Source organism: Oryx dammah, unplaced genomic scaffold, assembly GCF_014754425.2.
Source record: "Oryx dammah isolate SB20612 unplaced genomic scaffold, SCBI_Odam_1.1 HiC_scaffold_22, whole genome shotgun sequence".
Lineage (NCBI taxonomy): Eukaryota > Metazoa > Chordata > Mammalia > Artiodactyla > Bovidae > Oryx > Oryx dammah.
Window position 1 is genome coordinate 48,805,170 of NW_024070206.1, and position 16,888 is coordinate 48,822,057.

Consider the following 16,888-nt stretch of genomic DNA (forward strand, 5'->3'; position numbering starts at 1 on the left):
GTTTCCTTTGTTGTGCATAAGCTTTTAATTTTAATTAGGCCCCATTTGTTTATTTTTGCTTTTATTTGCAATATTCTGGGAGGTGTGTTATAGAGGATCCTGCTGTGATTTATGTCACAGAGTGTTTTGCCTATGTTCTCCTCTAGGAGTTTTATAGTTTCTGGTCTTATATTTAGATCTTTAATCCATTTTGAATTTATTTTTGTGTATGGTGTTAGATAGTATTCTAGTTTCATTCTTTTACAAGTGGTTGACCAGTTTTCCCAGCACCACTTGTTAAAGAGATTGTCTTTTCTCCATTGTATATTTTTGCCTCCTTTGTCAAAGATAAGGTGTCCATAGGTGCGTGGGTTTATCTCTGGGCTTTCTATTTTGTTCCATTGATCTATATTTCTGTCTTTGTGCCCATACCATACTGTCTTGATGACTGTGGCTTTGTAGTAGAGCCTGAAGTCAGGCAGGTTGATTCCTCAAGTTCCATTCTTCTTTCTCAAGGTTGTTTTGACTATTCAAGGTTTTTTGTATTTCCATACATATTGTGAAATTATCAGTTCTAGCTCTGTGAAAAATACCGTTGGTAGCTTGATAGGGATTGCATTGAATCTATAGATTGCTTTGGGTAATATACTCATTCATTATATTGATTTTTCTGATCCATGAACATGGTATATTTCTCCATCTATTAGTGTCTTCTTTGATTTCTTTCATCAGTGTTTTATAGTTTTCTATTTATATATGTCTTTTGTTCCTAAGTATTTTATTCTTTTCGTTGCAATGGTGAATGGAATTGTTTCCTTAATTTCTCTTTCTATTTTCTCATTATTAGTGTATAGGAATGCAAGGGATTTCTGTGTGTTGATTTTACATTCTGCAAGTTTACTATATTCATTGATTAGCTCTAGTAATTTTGTAGTGAAGTCTTTAGGGTTTTCTATGTAGAGAATCATGTCATCTGCAAACAGTGAGAGTTTTACTTCTTCTTTTTCAATTTGGTTTCCTTTTATTTCTTTTTCTGCTCTGATTGCTGTGGCCAAAACTTCCAAAACTATGTTGAATAGTAGTGGTGAGAGTGGGCACCCTTGTCTTGTTCCTGACTTTAAGGAAAATGCTTTCAATTTTTCACCATTGAGGATAATGTTTGCTGTGGGTTTATCATATATAGCTTTTATTATGTTGAGGTATGTTCCTTCTATTCCTGCTTTCTGGAGAGTTATTATCATAAATGGATGTTAAATTTTGTCAAAGGCTTTCTCTGGATCTATTGAGATAATCATATGGTCTTTATTTTTCAATTTGTTAATGCAGTGTATTACATTGATTGATTTGCAGATACTGAAGAACCCTTGCATCCCTGGGATAAAGCCCACTTGGTCATGATGTATGATCTTTTTAACATGTTATTGGATTCTGATTGCTAGAATTTTGTTGAGGATTTTTTTCATCTATGTTCATCAGTGATATTGGCCTATAGTTTTCTTTTTTTGTGGCATCTTTGTCAGGTTTTTGTATTAGGGTGATGGTGGTCTCATAGAATGAGTTTGGAAGTTTACCTTCCTCTGCAATTTTCTGGAAGAGTTTGAGTAGGATATGTGTTACCTCTTCTCTAAATTTTTGGTAGAATTCAACTGTGAAGCCATCTGGTCCTCGGCTTTTGTTGCTAGAACATTGCTGATTACAGTTTCAATTTACATGCTTGTGATGGGTCTGTTAAGTTTTTCTATGTCTTCCTGGTTCAGTTTTGGAAAGTTGTACTTTTCTAAGAATTTGTCCATTTCTTCCAAGTTGTCCATTATATTGGCATATAATTGCTGATAGTAGTCTCTTATGATCCTTTGTATTTCTGTGTTGTCTGTTGTGATCTCTCCATTTTCATTTCTAATTTTATTGATTTTATTTTTCTCCCTTTGTTTCTTGATGAGTCTGGCTAATGATTTATCAATTTTATTTATCCTCTCAAAGAACCAGCTTTTGGTTTTGTTGATTTTTGCTATGGTCTCTTTTGTTTCTTTTGCATTTATTTCTGCCCTAATTTTTAAGATTTCTTTCTTTCTACTAACCCTGGAGTTCTTCATTTCTTCCTTTTCTAGTCACTAGTGGAGAGTTAGGTTATTTATTTGTCTTTTTTCTTATTTCTTGAGGTATGCTTGTATTGCTATGAACCTTCCCCTTACCACTGCTTTTACAGTGTCCCACAGGTTTTGGGTTGTTGTGTTTTCATTTTCATTCATTTCTACGCATATTTTGATTTATTTTTTATTTCTTCTGTGATTTATTGGTTATTCAGCAGCGTGTTGTTTAGCCTCCATATGTTGGAATTTTTAATAATTTTTCTCCTGTAATTGAGATGATATAATTTTACTTCATTGTGGTTAAAAAAAATGCTTGGAATTTTTTTTTTTTTTTTTTTTTTTTTTTTTTTGAATTTACCAAGCCTCGATTTATGGCTCAGGATGTGATCTATCCTGGAGAAGGTTCCGTGTGCACTTGAGAAAAAGGTGAAATTCATTGTTTTGGCGTGAAATGTCCTATAGATATCAATTAGGTCTAACTGGTCTATTGTATCATTTAAAGTTTGTGTTTCCTTGTTAATTTTCTGTTTAGTTGATCTATCCATAGGTGTGAGTGTGGTATTAAAGTCTCCCACTATTATTGTGTTATTGTTAATTTCCCCTTTCATACTTGTTAGCATTTGTCTTACATATTGTGGTGCTCTCATATTGGTTGCATATATATTCATAATTGTTATATCTTCTTCTTGGATCAATCCTTTGATCATTATGAAGTGTACTTCTTTGTCTCTTTTCACAGTCTTTTTTTTTTTTTAATCTATTTTATCTCATATGAGTATTGCTAATCCTGCTTTCTTTTGGTCTCTCTTTGCATGAAATATCTTTTTCCAACCCTTCACTTTCAGTCTGTATGTGTTCCTTATTTTGAGGTGGGTTTCTTGTAGACAACATATATAGGAGTCTTGTTTTTGTATCCATTCAGCCAGTCTTTGTTTTTTGGTTGGGGCATTCACCATTTACATTTGAGGTAATTACTGATAAGTATGATCCTGTTGCCATTTACTTTATTGTTTTGGGTTTGAGTTTATACACCCTTTTTGTGTTTCCTGTCTAGAGAAGATCCTTTAGCATTTGTTGCAGAGCTGGCTTGGTGGTGCTGAATTTTCTCAGATTTTGCTTGTCTGTAAAACAAATTTGGAAAACTCAGCAGTGGCCACAAGACTGGAAAATGTCAGTTTTCATTCCAATCCCCAAAAAGGCAATGCCAAAGACTGTTCAAACTACCGCACAATTGCACTCATCTCACACGCTACTAAAGTAATGGTTAAAATTCTCCAAGCCAGGCTTCAGCAATATGTGAACCGTGAACTCCCTGATGTTCAAGCTGGTTTTAGAAAAGGCAGAGGAACCAGAGATCAAATTACCAACATCCGCTGGATCATGGAAAAAACAAGAGAGTTCCAGAAAAACATCTATTTCTGCTTTATTGACTATGCCAAAGCCTTTGACTGTGTGGATCACAATAAACAGTGGAAAATTCTGAAAGATGGGAATACCAGACCGCCTGACCTGCCTCTTGAGATACCTATATGCAGGTCAGGAAGCAACAGTTAGAACTGGATATGGAACAACAGACTAGTTCCAAATAGGAAAAGGAGTAGGTCAAGGCTGTATATTGTCACCCTGCTTATTTAACTTACATGCAGAGTACATCATGAGAAATGCTGGGCTGCAGGAAGCACAAGCTGGAATCAAGATTGCCAGGAGAAATATCAATAACCTCAGATATGCAGATGACACCACCCTTATGGCAGAAAGTCAAGAAGAACTAAAGAGCCTCTTGATGAAAGTGAAAGAAGAGAGTGAAAAAGTTGTCTTAAAGCTCAACATTCAGAAAATGAAGATCATGGCATCCAGTCCCATCACTTCATGGGAAATAGATGGGGAAACAGTGGAAACAGTGGCAGACTTTATTTTTTAGGGCTCCAAAATCACTGCAGATGGTGACTGCAGCCATGAAATTAAAAGACACTTACTCCTTGGAAGAAAAGTTATGACCAACCTAGATAGCATATTCAAAAGCAGAGACATTACTTTGTCAGCAAAGGTCCGTCTAGTCAAGGCTATGGTTTTTCCAGTGGTCATGTATGGATGTGAGAGTTGGACTGTGAAGAAGGCTGAGTGCCAAAGAATTGATGCTTTTGAACTGTGGTGTTGGAGAAGACTCTTGAGAGTCCCTTGGACTACAAGGAGATCCCACCAGTCCATTCTGAAGAGATCAGCCCTGGGTGTTGTTTGGAAGGAATGATGCTAAAGCTGAAGCTCCAGTACTTTGGCCACCTCATGCGAAGAGTTGACTCATTGGAAAAGACTCTGATGCTGGGAGGGATTGGGGGCAGGAGGAGAAGGGGATGACAGAGGATGAGATGGCTGGATGGCATCACTGAGTCGATGGACATGAGTCTGAGTGAACTCCAGGAGTTGGTGATGGACAGGGAGGCCTGGCGTGCTGTGGTTCATGGGGTCGCAAAGAGTTGGAAACGACTGAGCGACTGAACTGAACTGAAAGCAGACAAACTTTTGATTCCTCCTTCATATTTGAATGAAATCCTTGCTGGGTACAATAATCTGTGCTGTAAGTAATTTTCTTTCATCACTTTAAGCATGTCCTGCCATTCTCTCCTGGCATGAAGAGTTTCTATTGAAAGATAAGCTCTTGTCCTTATGGGAATCCCCTTGTGCGTTATTTGTTGTTTATCCCTTGTTGCATTTAATATTTGTTCTTTGTGTTTGATTTTTGTTAATTTGATTAATACATGTCTTGGGGTGTTTTGCCTTGGGTTTATCCTGTTTGGGACTCTGGGTTTCTTGGACTTAGGTAATTATTTCCTTCCCCATTTTAGGGAAGTTTTCAACTATTATCTCCTCAAGTATTTTCTCATGTTCTTTCTGTTTGTCTTCTTCTTCTGGGACTCCTATGATTCGAATGTCGGGGTGTTTAACATTGTCCCAGAGGTCTCTGAGATTGTCCTCATTTCTTCTAATTCATTTTTCTTTTTTCCTCTCTGATTCATTTATTTCTACCATTCTATCTTCTACCTCACTAATCCTATCTTCTGCCTCCATTATTCTACTCTTTGTTCCCTCCAGAGTGTTTTTGATCTCATTTATTGCATTATTCATTATATATTGACTTTTTAAAATTTCTTCTAGGTCCTTGTTAAACCTTTCTTGCATCTTCTCAATCCTTCTTTCCAGGCTATTTATCTGTGACTCCATTTTGTTTTCAAGATTTTTGGATCATTTCCACTATCATTATTTGGAATTCTTTATCAGGTAGATTCCCTATCTCTTCCTCTTTGGTTTGATTTGGTGGATATTTATCCTGTTCCTTTACCTGCTGGGTATTCCTCTGTCTCTTCATCTTGTTTATATTACTGTGTTTGGGGTGGCCTTTCTGTATTCTGGCAGTTTGTGGAGTTCTCTTTATTGTGGAGTTTCCTCACTGTTGATGGGTTTGTATGGGTAGCTTGTCAAGGTTCCTGGTTAGGGAAGCTTGTATCGGTGTTCTGGCGGGTGGGGCTTGATTTCTTTTCTCTGGAGTGCAATGAAGTATCCAGTAATGAGTTATGAGATGTCAATGGGTTTGGAGTGACTTCAGGCAGCCTGTATATTGAAGCTAAGGGCTATATTCCAGTGTTATTGGAGAATTTGCATGGTATGTCTTGCTCCGTAACTTGTTGGGGCTTGGATGGTGCGTGGATTCAGTGTAGGTATGGAAGCATTTAATGAGCTCCTGTTGATTAATGTTCCCTGGAGTCAGGAGTTCTCTGGTGTTCTCAGGATTTGGACTTAAGCCTTCTGCTTCTGGTTTTCAGTCTTATTTTTTAGGTAGCCTCAAGACTTATCCATCTATATAGCACCATTGATAAAACATCTAGGTTAAGATGAAAAGTTTCTCCATAGTGAGGGACACTCAGAGAAGTTCACAGAGCTACATGGAGAAAAGAATAGGGAAGAGGGAGATAGAGGTGACCAGGATGAGAAGAGGGGGAATTAAAAGAGGAGAGAGCAAGCTAACCAGTAATCACTTCCTTATGTGTGCTGCACAGTCTGGACTGCTCAGAGATGTTCATGGAGTTATACAGAGAATAGAAGAGGGAGGAAGGAGACAGAGGTGATCAGGAGGATAAATGGGAGAATCAAAAGGAGAGAGAGAGAGACAGATCCAGCTAGTAATCAGTTTCCTAAGTGTTCTCCATCGTCCGGAACACACAAAGAGATTTAGAGTTGGGTAGAGAACAGAAGGGGGATGGAAGAGATAGAGGCGACCTGGTGGAGAAAAAGGAGTCCAAAGGGGGAGAGAGCAGTCAAGCCAGTAATCTCGCTCCCAAGTAAAAATGGGTACTGAAGATTGGGTTCTTAAAGGTACAACATTGATAACAAATACCAAAAAGCAAAGATTAAAAATCTAGAGTAGAGGTTGGATTTTCAAAAATACAATATTAAAGAAAAAAGTCACAAAGTTATTATATATATATATATATATATATATATGAAGTTTGTTTTAAAAAATAGAGGGTCTCTCTTTTTTTTTGCAAAGTAATAGTAGGTTATAAAAATTAAAATTAAAGAAGTAATAGAGGACTTAAAAAAATTTTAAATTAAAGAATGATAGTAAAAATAGCAAAAATATATCTAGGACTTTCTCTGGTCGTGTTGTGGGCAGTGTGAGGTTAGTTCATTTTTGGATAGTTCCTTGATCCAGCTTATATTTCTTGAGATCTATAGGCCCCTTCCAATGTAGTCAGTACTAACTACAGGGTTTTAATCTATTGCTCCTGTCACTTCCAAAGAGGTCCCCTCTGGTTTAACTTCTGTTTGCTGGTCTCTTCAGTGTCTAATTTCTGCCCTAACACAGGGGGTGGTGGTGGTGGACACTTTTTTAGGCTCATTTGTTCAGTCGCCCTGTGGGAAGGGAGGGACGCTGAAAACAAATAACACTGGCATGTGCTTGCAGTGTCTCGGCCACACTGGGTTTGTCTCCGCTCACAGCGTGTGTGCTTTCCCTGTCTACACTGCTTAGGCTCTAGGTTGCTCTGCCAGGAACTGTCTGAGGCTGGCCCTAGTTTGTATGCACTTCCCAGGTCTAAGCTGCTCAGGTTCAGGTACTCAGGTAGTCCTCAGAGGCACAGACTCAGTTGGGCCTGCGTTTTGTGCCCTTCCCAGGTCCAAGCAGCTCAGGTGATGAGGTGTTTGGTGAGTGTGGTCGCTGCGACTTATCATCTCCCTTGTCCTTGCCACTCGGTTTTCTGGGTGTACAACCAGCTCAACTTCTCAGGCAGATGTTGACCATCCAAAATTCCAAGAAGTCTTGATTAGCAACGAAGCCTGCTTGCAGTTTGGTAGATACTGCCTCTATGGGGCCCTGATTGCCCCCCTTCCAGCTTTGGCTGCCTTCGCCTGACTGTCATGGGGGGCGGGGTTGGGCCAGTCTGCAGCCGGATAGCTCTGTTCGGTCCTTTGTTCTGTGAGCAGGCCTGTCAGTGTCTTAGGTCAGAGCTCTTCGCGTGGTAGCTATCCCACAATCTGATTTGCTATCTCAAGTTAGTTCCCTCAGATTGCCCTCGGGGCATTCAGGCCCGGTCCTTACTCTAAGCAATACAGCCCGAGCCTTCCTGTCCAGCCCCCGCTTGCTAGTGGCAGATGCAGGCATCTGTGCTGCTTCTCCACTGGGGGAGTTACCATTGGGCATGTAATCTGTGGGTTTTAATTATTTATTTATTTTTCCTCCCAGTTATGTTGCCCTCTGTGATTCCAAAGCTAGCCATAGACTCAGCAGTGAGAGTATTTCCTGGTATTTGGAAACCTCTCTTTTTTAAGACTCCCTTCCCAGAACTGAGTTCTGTCCCTACCGCTTTTGTCTCTCTTTTTATCTTTTAGATTTTTTCCTACCTCCTTTCGAAGACAATGGGCTGCTTTTCTGGGTGCCTGATGACCTCTGCCAGCATTCAGAAGTTGTTTTGTGGAATTCACTCAGCGTTCAAATGTTCTTTTGATGAATTTGTGGGGGAGAAAGTGGTCTCCCCATCCTATTCTTCTGCCATCTTAGGACTGCCCCCCCCCCCCACTTTGTAATTTAAAAAGGAACACAAAGCCTTCAGGGTTTGGAATTTTCTATCTAGTATCAAATCTTATTCAGAGCAAGTTATTTGAGATTATATCTTGTTTCTATCTGTATTCACTTGCCAAGTGAAGTGACCTGGTTTTCTATGCTCACATGTTTGCCTTCATTTGCCTTTTGTTCATAATAAGTATGAACTGTGTTCCCTACTGTGTTCCCCCTTTGCCTGGCAAAGTAATAAAGCCACTATTTCCTTCTCTTGTATAACTCTATCTCTGTATTTCTGTTTGGCATTGGTGTGCAAAGAGCCAAGATTCTGGCAACAATATGAAGGTTTTAATAAACAATAATTTGAATTAAATATAAAGTCTACAAATGAGAACTGGATATTTATATTGTTGGTTATTTTACCAAAAGTTCAGCCTCTCTGTTGGTGAGAATTGCTGAATCAAGTCTTGCAGCTATAGTTTTGGGTGAAGTAGAAGAGGATAGCTCTGCTAAGTAAAAGGGTCCACAAGAGGCTAATGTCCTCAAAACTGTGTGTCCCAACCTGGGGTGATTTATGAGGTGTCTTATAGTCAAGGGAAGGGCTTGCTGATCAGTATCAGGGTATCGACAGGGTCTCCGTTCCTTCAGTATAGAGTCCATCTGGCATCAGGAGTGTCTCATGATCAGTGAACTGTGTGGCCTTCTCTCTGGAATGAAGACTGTTTCACTAGGTTGTTAACATCTTCCATTTGGTGGGAGTTTTTTTTTTTTTTTTTTTAAGGCTTCCCTGGTGGCTCAGAGGTTAAAGCGTCTGCCTCCAATGCGGGAGACCTGGGCTCGATCCCTGGGTTGGGAAGACCCCCTGGAGAAGGAAATGGCAGCCCACTCCAGTAGTCTTGCCTGGAGAATCCCATGGATGGAGGAGCCTGGTAGGCTACAGTCCACGGGGTCGCAAAGAGTCGGACATGACTGAGCGACTTCACTCACTTCACTTACTCAGTTCTGAAGAAGAACTCCAATATATTGTTATGTATGACCTTTGAAAAGAAACCAGGACCCTGCCTAAACCTGTAGTATGGTTTCTCACCACCCCTCCCTTGTCTCTATATCTCTTCTCTGACTCGTAACTGTTTGAACTTAACCTTTGGAACTCAGAGGAGGTCATGAATGCTGAATGAAGCTTATTTCCTACAAACAAGAGATTGGGGCACAGAAAATCTTTTGGGCTCAAGAGCCCCATAGGGTTCTATGTGGTTTCAATATCAATTATAGAATTATATACAATAAGATTTAAAATTTTAACCAAGTATAATGAAATTTAAAAGACACAGTAAAACAAATTATCTTAGGTTATTTTCACAAAAGTGTTTGAGAAATGCAGACTTCTCTGAAAAACCTCCTTAGAGAATCTTGAATTCCATGAATAGTAAGATATTTGGTATTTTAAACAGAGGAAGTTGTGATCCTATATCACAGTGAATACAGCTTAAGGGGGATTCATTTAATTGCATCTCAAAATTCCTTACACTTTACTTCTTCCTTATAATAATAATTGACTTCAAAGATATTATGAATGCTTTTGCATTTGTCTTAATTCCTCTACTTGAATTGAAATTCATCAAAGTCTAAACAGATATCTTAATTTTTTTTTTCTTTTTCTTTTCTTGAGAGGACAAAAATATTGTTTTGTAAACAGCATTTAAATGTTTGGCAATATTTTTGCTTTATTTGTTATATGTGTGTATGTGTGTGTGCACATGTGTGTTTGCCAACTGGATTGTATACAATGGTTATCTCTAATGATTAATTCTTATTTTTAAATGCCATACATATGATTTTGGCAATAAAGTGTTCAACGGTAGGCCTTTGGTCAAAATGTTACTTATTATTTACATAATTATTTTACTATGGAAAAATCAAACTGTACTTAACACAATGTCTAATACTTAGAGATATTCTATTTTGAAAATTAAATTAAAATGAATTTATCCTCATTCAGTTCAGTTCAGTCACTCAGTCATGTCTGGCTGTTTGTGACCCCATGAGTTGCAGCATGCCAGGCCTCCCTGTCCATCACCAACTCCCAGAGTTCACTCAGATTCACGTCCATTGAGTCGGTGATGCCATCCAGCCATCTCATCCTCTGTTGTCCCCTTCACCTCCTGCCCCCAATCCCTCCCAGCATCAGAGTCCACATTAGACACCTTTATAGGAAATTTAATTTATTAAAAAATTTGGGGAGTGGTCTTTTCACATGGAAGAGTAGAATCAATACTCTCAATATCTTTTTCATAGGTATCTTCTGTGGATTTGTGCACACAAAACCTGTTACCAAATCCAACTTCACTCTGCTTGCCACATGATAGGCCAATAAATCCAAAGATGAGGCATTAAGACAAGGAATGTACCTTACTTAGGGAGTCAGCTGACTGAGAAGATGGCAGTCTAGCATCTCAGTCAATCAGGTCAGGGTCTAGATGCCAGGTTCTTTTGCAGAGTCAGAGAGAAAGAAGCAATGAGGAACTAAAGTCAAAAGGCAGAACAGAGAGGGAGAGGCAATGGGAAAGTAAAGTTAAAAGGTCTTCAGTCTTACAAAACATCTCCAAGGCAAGTCCAGCCTTTGGAAGGGGTGTGTTAATCTCTTCTATTCACTGGTGAGCAGGGTCAGATTATCTCTATATGAGCTGAACACAGGCAGTTTAGTTTATAGTCAGGCAGGGTCCTCTGAGGCAAGCTATTAAGTATAATTATAACAAAAGCAACAAAAAGCAAATCAAAGAAACAGTTTCCAACATGGAGTCAGAATTGACTTCTCCCTGCCATAGACACATTGGTTATTGACTTTGATAAAGTTGCCAATTAATAAGGAGAAAAATTACTTCTTTGGGAAGAGCATTGGTAGCAGATAATATCCCTAAACTTATCAATGATAAAGGAAACCTGAAATTTCATAATTGTTGTAGACTTGAAAGAAAAATAATTATAAACTGAATATAAGGGAGAAAATAAAACCAAATAAATTCTCTAAATATTTTGAACTATTCCAAACCTTCCATTAGTAGGAGGACAAATAAATTTGAACAGGGACTGAAAAATACCTATTTTCTATATAAATTGCTAAACAAATAGAGTTGATAAGTGTATTCTCCTCTAGTTGTGTGATTTTCTAAATGCACTGATATGGAAATGGGAATCTGAATTCTTGTTCATGGAGCCAAAGAAAGAACTTTGCAAACATGCAGACACTCATGGTCGCAAGCAAACAGGATTTATTTGAGAAAGGGAGAAAATACAAAGCTCTCAGCATAGGTATTGAGATGCGTGAAGTGCCCCCAAAAGGTGGAACGTACAGCAGCTTTTATGCTTACTAGTACTGATTTGTACACTTTTCACTGGTTCTTACTTTTAGCATATGTCATTTCTAACCAATCAGCTTAAAGGTCGCAATGTTTAACTTGACATCTTTATGGCTTCTTTTATTCCTGGGATTCTTAGTTTTCTTAGGCATTAAGTCGCCATACCTGGTGGTTCAGCCAGTAAAGCATCTGCCTACAATATGGGAGATCCTGGGTTCGATCCCTGGGTTGCGAAGATCCTCTGGAGAGGAAAATAGCAATCCGCTCCAGTATTCTTGCCTGGAAAATCCCATGGATTGGGGAGCCTGGTAGGCTACATACAGTTCATGGGGTTGCAAACAGTGGGACGCGACTGAGCAACTTCACTCACAAGTCGCCATACTAGGACCTTTTCTCATGATCCCAGCCATTTTATAATGGACTAGATGTATAGGCTAAAGATTAATGATCACCAGTTGCTTTTCCCACAGGCATATGGAACAGAAATTAATTGCTATGCTTTCCTGGATCTGAGTGCTGATAATTTATCAGACCAAGGGCACATTCTTCTGAGAGCCAGGAGTTTGGGACAAAAGGTATAGTTTCAGATTAATGGAGTGGGATGTTTATTGAAACAGGTCAAGGTCTCAGAGTTCATACACTAACTGCCTAACAATTTTTACCTTAATATGAACTTCTCTTGAGTGAGCCAGACTGACTTATAATTATGTGACTTGAGCAGGTGAAAAAGAAATTATTTGGGACTTTCACCCTCCTCTAGTAGAATACCAGTGAAAAGTCATTAACCAATATCTACATTGGAGAAGTCAGGAAATTAAATAATAAAAAAAATGAATTGAAAGTATTAAATTCCTGTGTTTTAAAACTTTTTTCCTCTAAATCTATTTTATTTATAACCAGAAAAATGTAAGATTTCACCTATCTGTTAGTACAGAATGTCCAGTTAGCTTAACCTCAGATGATGGATGTTCCTTATGGAGTCATCATCACATTCTCATTTCTTCCTCCTAAAGAAACCATTTATAATTTATTCATACATATTGACTTATTCAAGCCATTAGACACCAGAAGCTAGACAGTAAAGTTAGGTGTTTGAAATACCAGATCTTATAAAGCTTAAAAAATGATGAAAATAATACACAGTATAATGAATTTATGATTTTCTAGATGATATATTGTTGAATTTTCCAACAACATAAAAGATTTAGAACTTTTGCCTAGAGATTTCTTCCCTCTGTAACTTATAGTGGGATCATGCAAAGTTATCAACATTACAGGGACTTCCCTGGTGGTCTTGTGGTTAAGAATCCTTGTAATGCAATGTATACAGGTTTGATCCCTCATTGCTGAACTAAGATCCCACATGTCATGGAGCAACTAAACTCCCGTGCCACAACTACTGACCCTGCATGAGGTCCCACGTGCCACAACTAAGACTGGACACAACCAAATAAATAAATATTTAAAAAGAAGAAAATTCCATAATCAAGATATTTAGAAAATTAATTTGTTAACAGAAGACCAAGAAAAGGTTGTACCAATCTGTTTTATATGTTTACAAAGTGTTATTTTCTCTTCAGAAACAGCTCTTTGAGGAAATACTACTTAACAACATACAGACTGCCTTTACTTAAAGCCTGCTAATTCATTTCAATTAATAAATATATCTTGTTGAATTTTTCAATATTTTTAAATGAGTGCATTTTATTCATTTTAGCAAACTATTAAGTTACATACTAATTTAAGCAAATATCCTGATGTATTTGCCGCAAGGTATACAAGCGAATTATGTGTAGGATAACAGCTTATATATACAGTAGGATTCTGAATTAAAATTGCATGATGAGTAAAATAAGTAAGAGGATCTTACTTAATGAGTCTAAGAACAGGAGGTATTTAGACTGAGGGAGTAGAACGTTAACTGATGAGCTATAATCAAAAGAGCTCACAGTCTAGGCAAGCAGACAGCCATGAGGGATTCAAATGCCATGTTTTCCTCTACCAAAAATAATTATTCATGTAGTTTCAATGCCAATGTGTTTCTAGACAGAAAATGCTCTGGCAGAATCTACTTGGGATTTTTCAACTGATCATTTGAAGTGGTTCTTTGAGTAAAGCAGCTTTTGAGACATCTTTTTTGATTTAATTGAGGAAGAAAACTTGCTCTCAAGTGAAATTTTCCTGCAGTATATTATGATAGAAAGAAAATTGGGTGGGAAGAATTACACATGGCTAGAGTTTGGCTCTGGCAATATTTTGATACTTTGCATCTTAATTTCCTCATCTTCAAGATGAAGATGGTGAATAAAATTATATCTATATCTATTGATATAGCTGGGCTTCCTTGGTGGCACTGTGGTAAAGAATCTTCCTGCCAGTGCAGGAGACGTAGTTTGAATCCCTGGGTTAGGAAGATCCCCTGTAGAAGGAAATGACAACTTATTCCAGTAATCTTGCCTGGGAAATTTCATGGACAGAAGAGTCTGACAGGCTATAGTCCATGGGGTAGCCTGGAAAAGAATCAGGAAATGAGTCAGACACAACTTAATAACTAAATAACAACAAATTGATATACCTGATATCTTTTACAAAACCATCCATAACATTTTAAAATAATTCTGCAATAAAAAGTTTAGAGACTGTGAAGTAAGCAAATGACCAAATAAATGTACAATATATCAATTATATTTTACAGAACACATTTTTTTATATAAAGGTAGATACCCACTAGTGGGTCCTGAAGTCAACTTAATGTATTCCACCATTATTTATCAGAAAGAAACATAATATAATGGATAATACAAGAGTGTGTGGCCAGAAGTAAGGACAAATATTGTTTCTTGAAACTTTTTGTAGCCTACATATCATATATGTATGTGTGCACTGTGTATAGAGTAAAATATATTTCACATTCCCCATAGGTATCAATAATATTGGTGAGTTACAAAAATAAATTATTAACCAATGTAACTTCTTAGTATTCTAAGAGGTTCTAGTAAGTAATTCCAGATGTACAAGCTGGAATTTGAACAGGCAGAAGAACCAGAGATCCAAACGACAACATGCATTGGATCATGCAGAAAGCAAGGGAATTCCAGAAAAAAATATATCTTTCTGCTTCATAGACTACATTAAAGTTTTGACTGTGTGATTCACAACAAACTGTGGAAAACTCTTAAAGAGATGGGAGTACCTGAACACTTTGCTAGTCTCCTGAGAAACTTGTATGCGGATCAAGAAACCACAGTTAGAACTGGATATGGAATAATGAAAAGGTTCAAAATGGGGAAAGGAGTATGTCAAGGCCATATGTTATCACTCTGCTTATTTAACTTCTATGCAGAGAAAGGATGCGCTGGATGAATCAGAAGCTTGAATTAAGATTACCAGAAGAAATATCAACAACTTCAGATATGCAAATGATATCCCTCTAATGGCAGAAAGTAAAGAGGAACTAAAGAGCCTCTTATGAGGGTAAAAGAGAAGAGCAAAAACGCTGGTTAGAAATTCATCACTAAAAAAACTAAGATCATAGCATCCAGTCCAATCACTTCATGGCAAATAGAAACGGAAAATGTGGAAGCAGTGACAGATTTTATTTTCCTGGGCTCCAAAATCAGTGCAGATGGTGACTGCAGTCATGAAATTAAAAGATACTTGCTCCCTGGAAGAAAAGTTATGACAAACCTAATGCATGCATGATCAGTGATGTGCAAAAGTTTGTGACCCCATAGACTGTAGCCCACCAGACTCCTCTGTCCATTAGACTTTCCAAGCAAGAATACTGGAGTGGGTTGCCATTTCCTCCTCCAGAGGATTTTCCCTATCTAGGGATCAAACCTGTGTCTCTTGCATCTCCTGCATTAGCAGGCAGATTGCTTACCACTGCACCATCTGGGAAGAAGCATATTAAAAAGCAAAGACATCAATTTGCCTACAACAGTTCATATAGTCAAAGCTATGGTTTTTCCAGTGGTCATGTATGGATGTGATATTTGCACGCTAAAGAAGGCTGAACACCAAATTATTTATTTATTTATTTATTTATTTTGAATTGTAGTGTTAGAGAAGACTCTTGAGAGTTCCATGGACTGCATGGATATCAAATCAGTCAACTCCTAAAGGAAATCAATCCTGAATATTCATTGGAAGGACTGATGCTGAAGCTGAAGCTCCAATAATTTGGCCACCTGAGGGGAAGAACCAACTCATTGGAAAAGACCCTGATGCTGGGAAAGATTGAAAGCAAAAGAAGAAAATGGCAGAGGATGAGATTTTTAGATAGCATCACCGACTCAAAGGGCATGAATTCGAGCAACCTCTGAGAGACAGTGGAGGACAGATGAGTCTGGTGTGCTGTATTCCATGGGATCACAAAGAATCAGACATGTCTTACTGACTGAACAACAACAGCAGTAAGCAATTTATTTCTCAGTGGATAATTTAATTACACAACATGAACCACAAATTATAGTCTAAATGGAAAAAATACTTGTGTACATTTCTCTGGAATAAATTTGCCCAAATTTAGGTGTATTTCAATAAAAATTACATTGAAGTGAAAATAAGGAGGCTCTTGACAATAAGAATGTAAAGGAGCTAAAGGATCCTTCTTGGCCTGCTCTGGTTAAACATTTGGTATTGGTAGGAAAAATCATTTACTAAAGGTCATTTATAATTTCTGTGACTTTCTCATCTTTAAAATAAATAAATAATCTCTGAAGTTTCTATTAGTTATGAAATTACATGATTACATGAGTTTTTATCCTCAATTTCTCACAGCTAAAATTATTCATCACTTATGCTTTCTCTAACTCATATTATTTAAAGCCCTATTAATTTGTATTACTCTTTTTTTCATGGTTGCTCCTTTGAATTTCTACATTATTTTCAAATCTATAAGTTTAAAACATTTCTAGTGTTTCTGTCTTCATATAAATTTCCCTTATTAGCAGACAATGAAGTCTCCCAATCAAAGCAAAACACTTGGGGAAAAATTGGTACAAAATAGGTTTTCTCTTCCTTTATTTTGTGTGCATATCTATGTTTGTATGTGTTTATGAAGACTCTGTCTTTGACCAAATGTAGTCATGTTTTTCTTTTTTTTTTCAACTGTAGTCATGTTTTTCTAAGTCTTCTTTTCAGGTAGGCCTTGACCTTGGACCCAGTACTTGCTAGGCTTACAGCCCAGTTATATCAAGAATCCTGCTAAATCATTGTAGAGAAATTCTCCTACCTTTGATATCTGTCACCCTGACCTGTCTTCAATAAGAATCCTTTAAATCTGTTTAGCAAGAATTCTCCTACCATTAATGTCTCTTCTTAATCATTTTTTTAAATCCACCAATGCTTCTTCCCATTTTCCCCTCTCATGACTGTAAAATTCCATTTTTCTCTTTTTTAAAGTCTCT